Below are 6,000 nucleotides of genomic sequence, written 5' to 3' on the forward strand. Positions count from 1 at the left end.
TGTAGAATATATCTTCAAAACCCCGCTTTTTATTCTTTTGAGTATACTCCCAGAAGTGGAATTGCTGGATCATATAGTAATTCTATTATTAATTCTTTGAGAAGCTGCCATAGTGGGGATGGAGGGGGTGGGTATTTTTTAAGTTGATTTACAATATTATATTAGTTTTAGATGTACAAAATAGTGTTTCAAAAATTTTATAGACTATACTTCATTTAAAGTTATTATAAAATATTGGCTATATTCCCTATGTTGTACAATATATCCTTGTAGCTAACTTATTTCATTAAGCATAATACTCTCCAGGTCCATCCACGTGGTTGTAAATGGCAAAATTTCATTCTTTTTTATGCCTGAGTAGTATTCCATTGTATATATACACCAAGCCTCCTTTATCCATTCATCTGTTGGTGGGCACTTAAGTTGCTTCCATATCTTGGCTGTTGTAAATAATGCTGCCATGAACATTGGGGTGCATGTATCTTTTCGAATTAGTGTTTTCATTTTCTTCAGATGTATGTCCAGGAGCAGAATTGCTGCATCATATGGTAGCTCTATTGTTAGTTTTTTGAGGAGCCTCCATACTGTTTTACACAGTGGCTGCACCAATATACATTCCCACCAACAGTGTCCAAGGGTTCCCTTTTCTTCACATCCTTGCCAATATTTGTTATCTGTGGTCTTTTTGATTATAGCCATTCTGACATCTGTCAGGTGATATCTCATTGTGGTTTTGATTTGCATTTCCCTGATGGTTACCATGTTGAGCATTTTTTCATATTCCTGTTGGCCATCTGTATGTTTTCTTTGGGAAAATGTCTAGTCAGGTCTTCTGCCCATTTTTCAATCGGGTGTTTTTGTTTTTTTTTTTTAATTGAATTGTGTGAGTTGTTTATATATTTTAGGTATTAACCCCTTAGCAGTCATATCATTTGAAAATATGTTCCTCCATTCAATAGGATGTCTTTTCATTTTGTCAACGGTTTCCTTTGCTGTTCAAAAGCTTTTAAGTTTAATTAGGTCCCATTTGTTTACTTTTGCTTTTGTTTTCTTTGTCTTAGGAGACAGATCAAAAAAAATATTGCTACAATTTATGTCAAAGAGTGTTATCCCTATGTTTTCTTCCAGGAGTTTTATGTCTTACATTTAGGCCTTTAATCCATTTTTAGTTTATTTTTGTATATGGTGTGAGAAAATGTTCTAATTTCATTCTTTTACATGTAGCTGTCCAGTTTTCCCAGCACCACTTACAGAAGAGACTATCTTTCTCCATTGTATATTCTTGCCTCCTTTGTTGTAGATTAGTTGACCATAACTGTGTGGGTTTATTTCTGGACTGTCTAGTCTATTCCATTGATCTATATGTCAATTTTTGTGACAGTACCATTTATTTTGATTACTGTAGCTTTGTAGTATAGTCTGAAATCAGGGAATGTGATACCTCTAGCTCTGTTCTCCTTTCTCAAGATTGTTTTGGCCTGCCATACTGTTTTTCACAGTGGCTGTACCATTTTGCATTCTCACCAACAGTGAACAAAGGTTCCAATTTCTTCACATCCTCACCAACATTTGTTATTAAAAAAAAATAAAACTATCACTTTTGAGACAAAAAGAGAGATAACTCTGCGGAGGTTCAGTCTGCAATGCAAGCTGCCCTGTTATTTAAGTCATGTAACTAAGAAGATTCCACGGTGCTAGATAAGGATATTGGGCAGAGTCTTTGGCAATCCCCAGTAGAAGAGTGCTGGTGCACACTCCTTGGGTTTTCTGCAGCAGAGAACTACTCTTTTTTTGTGATAATTTCTGGCATTCTCCTGGATCCTAATAGAGACTGCATGCCTGACCATGAGACACCCAGCAACTATACCATCTGAGCTCCCCTTGTGAACTGGGTATTATCAAATCCACCAAGTCATAATATTAGGAGGGCCCAGCATCAATCCATTATAGAATGGAAATGGTATATCTGGAATTGGGACTGATCAGGTCCCGAAGATCCAAGCAGGTTCCATGAAGAGGTGTGCCAGGCCCATGCTGCCCACTTGTGTTGCATCTATACCTGTCCCTCCACACACTCCTGTGACTTCATGGTCATAGTTCCCTATGGTCAACTGTCAGAGGAGTCAAGGACTCAAGTCTGGGTCATGGGCTGGCACACAGAAATGAGCGATGCATGTGGTTGTCCCCTTCATGTGGAGGAAGAAGGACTACCCGTTGGCACTAACTCCCAAGCTGGGTGGTCAGCAGCCTGAAACTGCAAAATTAGAAGATCTCAGATGGCACGGCTGGGAAGACTGGCCTGAGCAGGATGTGTGGAAGACTCCTCAGGGGCCCCAGTGGGTGAGTCCATTTACAAAGCGTCACCAGCCACAAATCACTGGATCTTGGGACCCTGTGAGGTGGGTCCCTTCGTGGCTCCCCTGGGCTGGGTTCCTGCATCAGTCCTGGCCACAGCAGGCTCAAGGTATGGGTACTTGTCTCAGGTAGGGCTGCCCAGAGTAGACTTTTAGAAGAGGTTCTATGTGCAAGTGAATTTCTTAAAGAAGTGCTCCCAGGACAAGCCATGAACAGAGTGGGGGTATCTGGACCTGGAAAGTGAACTAGTCAGCTCAACCCTGACCTATGGAGGCCTCTGAAGTGTCAGCTGCACCTCAGAGTTTGTTCCCAACTGGAGGCCAGTGAACTGGGCTTTCATACTCCTGCATGAGGACCAGCCAGTCATTATCATGCTAAGGCTGCCCTGGGGACAAAAATGCCCAGGCACTTCTGGTGTGTGTGTGTGTGTGTGTGTGTGTGTGTGTGTGTGTACGTGTGTGTCAGCAAAACAGCTCTAGTAGCTCAAGGGGAGGCCCCTGAAGAGAGCCACAGGTGCAGGCTGTTAGAAGCAAAGGCACCCGGGAGGGTCACAGAAACAGAATGTCAGCTCCAGCCTCCTTCCCTGTGTCAGCTCTAGCCAGCTTCCCAAGAGCGACAACTTCTCACCTCAAGCATTGGGTTTCACGGTGTCCCTTCCAAAATTCATGTCCTTCCTGGAACCTCAGACCTTATTTGGAAACAGGATCACTGCAGATGTAATTAGTTAAGACGAGATGGTAAGATCATCATCAGATGAGTAGGGTGAGCATTTCATCTACTATGACCGGTGCCCTTATAAGAGGAGAAAAGACACAGAGACAGGGACACAGGGAGAAGAGCAGGTGAAGATGAAGGCGGAAATTGGAATGATGCATCTGCAAGTCAAAGGACACCAAGGCTCGCCAGCAGCCACCGGCAGCTAGAAGAGAAGCACGGAACAGATTTTCCCTCAGAGCCTCCAGAAGGAACGAACTCTGCCAACAACCTGATTTCGAATTTTTAGTCTTCGAAACTGTGAGAGAACACAGTTCGGCCGTTTTAAGCTACCCAGTTTGTGGTCCTTTGTTACGGCGGCCCTAGGAAATGAATGCACCTGGAAGCACCTGGGTGACGGGCAGCAGAAGCAGCACATGGAAGCCCGGGGCTTTGATGAGGAGGCCAGCAGGCCTGCACTGTCATCATCTGGCCAGAGAGACTTGGAAAGAGACTTACGTTCCAAAAGCAAAACGAGCAAAGGAAAAACCACACGCTTCCATCACCTTCCAGGAGGTGAGGAACTGCCACCCCACCCGACAGGAACCTGGGTCTGAGCTGTGGACAGGAGCACCATTAGTCTGGGCTGGAAACACATCCAAATGCTCCTGAGGTTGTTTTTGGAACTACATTGGCCAGATGGGAGAGGTGCTGGGCCTGGCAGCTGGACCAAGGCCCAGTTGGGGGAAGAGGAGGGAGCAGACGGGCACCTGGTGAGCAAGCAAGAGGGATGGCTCTTTGTTGCTCCTGGAGACCCCTTGTCCATGAATGCAGGTCTAGGAAGAGCAGGGGAGGTGAAACCTGGCTGGGACCTTGCCAAGTTGTCCCTCTGGGTGGGAGACCAACAGCCCTATCACCTCAGACCTGGCATCTTTCACTAAACAGAGCATCTTCCCAGGCCAGAGGAAATCTTCAAGGAACAAAAATCCACTAGAAACAGCATCTCCCAAACTTCACTCACTCAAGTATTGTCTCTCCACTTTTTCCCATATCTGGCCCATATCAGCTACACAGGTGTTTTACTTAACATTTTTCTTTAAAATATTGCCTTGGGGCTTCCCTGGTGGCGCAGTGGTTGAGAGTCCACCTGCCGATGCAGGGGACACGGGTTCGTGCCCCAGTTCGGGAAGATCCCACATGCCACAGATCGGCTGGGCCCGTGAGCCATGGCCGCTGAGCCTGCACGTCCAGAGCCTGTGCTCCGCAATGGGAGAGGCCACAACAGTGAGGAGCCCGTGTACCGCAAAAAAATAAAATAAAATATTGCCTCTTTCTAGTCTCTTCAACACATGGTGCTGGGACAACTGGATATCCGTATGCAAAAGAATGAAGTTGGACCCCTACCTCACATCATATACAAAAACCAACTCAAAATGGATCAAAGACCTACATGTAAGCACTAAAGCTTATAGAGGTTAAATCTTCATGACCTTGAATTTAGCAATGACTTCTTAGACATATGACACCAAAGCACAAGCAACAAAAGAAAAAAGTAGATAAACTGGACTTCTTCAAAATAAAAAATGTTGTGCATCAAAAGACACTACTAGGAGAATAAAAAAGCAACCCACAGAATGAGAGAAAATATTTGCAAATCACATATCTCATAAGGGATTAATATCCAGAATATATAGAGAACTCCTAAAACTCAACAACAAAAAGACAAACAAACCAAATCAAAAATGGGCAAAGGACTTAAAAGACATTCTTCAAAGAAGATATACAGATGGCCAACCAGCACATGAAAAGATGCCCAACATCAAAAATCATTAGGGAGGGCTTCCCTGGTGGCGCAGTGGTTGAGAGTCCTCCTGCCGATGCAGGGGACACGGGTTCGTGCCCCGGTCCGGGAAGATCCCACATGCCGCGGAGTGGCTGGGCCCGTGAGTCATGGCCGCTGAGCCTGCGCGTCCGGAGCCTGTGCTCCGCAATGGGAGAGGCCGCAACAGTGAGAGGCCCGCGTACCGCAAAAAAAAAAAAAATCATTAGGGAAATGCAAATCCAACCCACAATGAGATACTACTTTACATCCACCAGAATGGCCAAAATGTTTAAAAAAGAAAGAAAATGGCAAGTGTTGACAAAGATGTGAAGAAATTGGAACCCTCATACATTACTGGTGAGAATGTAGAATGGTGCAGCCACTTTGAAAAAACAGACTGGCATTTCCTCTAAAAGTTGTACACAGAGTTACCACATGCCCCAGCATTTCTGCTCCTAGATGTATACCTCAAAGAATTGAAAATAGGTATTCAAACAAGTACATGAATGTTCATAGTAGCACTATTCACATTAGCTAAAAGGTAGAAACAACCCTAATGTCCATCAGTGGGTGAATGGGTAAACAGAATGTGGTCTATCCATACAATAAACTATTATTCAGCCATAAAAAAGAGTGAAGGACTGGCACATGCTACAACATGGATGAACCTGAAAACGTTATGTTAAGTCAAATAAGTCCGACAAAGAAGATCGCATATTATATGATTCCTTTTATATGAAATATCCAGAATAATTAAATCCATAGAGACAGAAAGCACACGAGTGGTTGCCAGGGCTTGGGGGGGAAGGACTGAGGAGTGACTGCTTAGTGGGTACAGGGTCTCCTTTGGGAGTGATTAAATGTTTGGAACTAGATAGAGGTGACGGTGGCACAACCTTGTAAATGAACTAAATGTCACTGAATTGTACATTCAGTATACAATGAAATTAACAAGAAATGGAAACAATCCAACCGTCTATCAGTGCTTGAAAGGATAAACAAAATGTGCTGTATCCATACAATGGAGTATTATTTGGCCATGAAAATGAATCAAGTACAACATGGAAGAAGCTTGAAAACATTATGCGCCAAGTAAAACAAACCAGCACATACTATATGATTCTATTTAT

Source organism: Globicephala melas, chromosome 1, assembly GCF_963455315.2.
Source record: "Globicephala melas chromosome 1, mGloMel1.2, whole genome shotgun sequence".
In the NCBI taxonomy this organism is placed as follows: Eukaryota; Metazoa; Chordata; class Mammalia; order Artiodactyla; family Delphinidae; genus Globicephala; species Globicephala melas.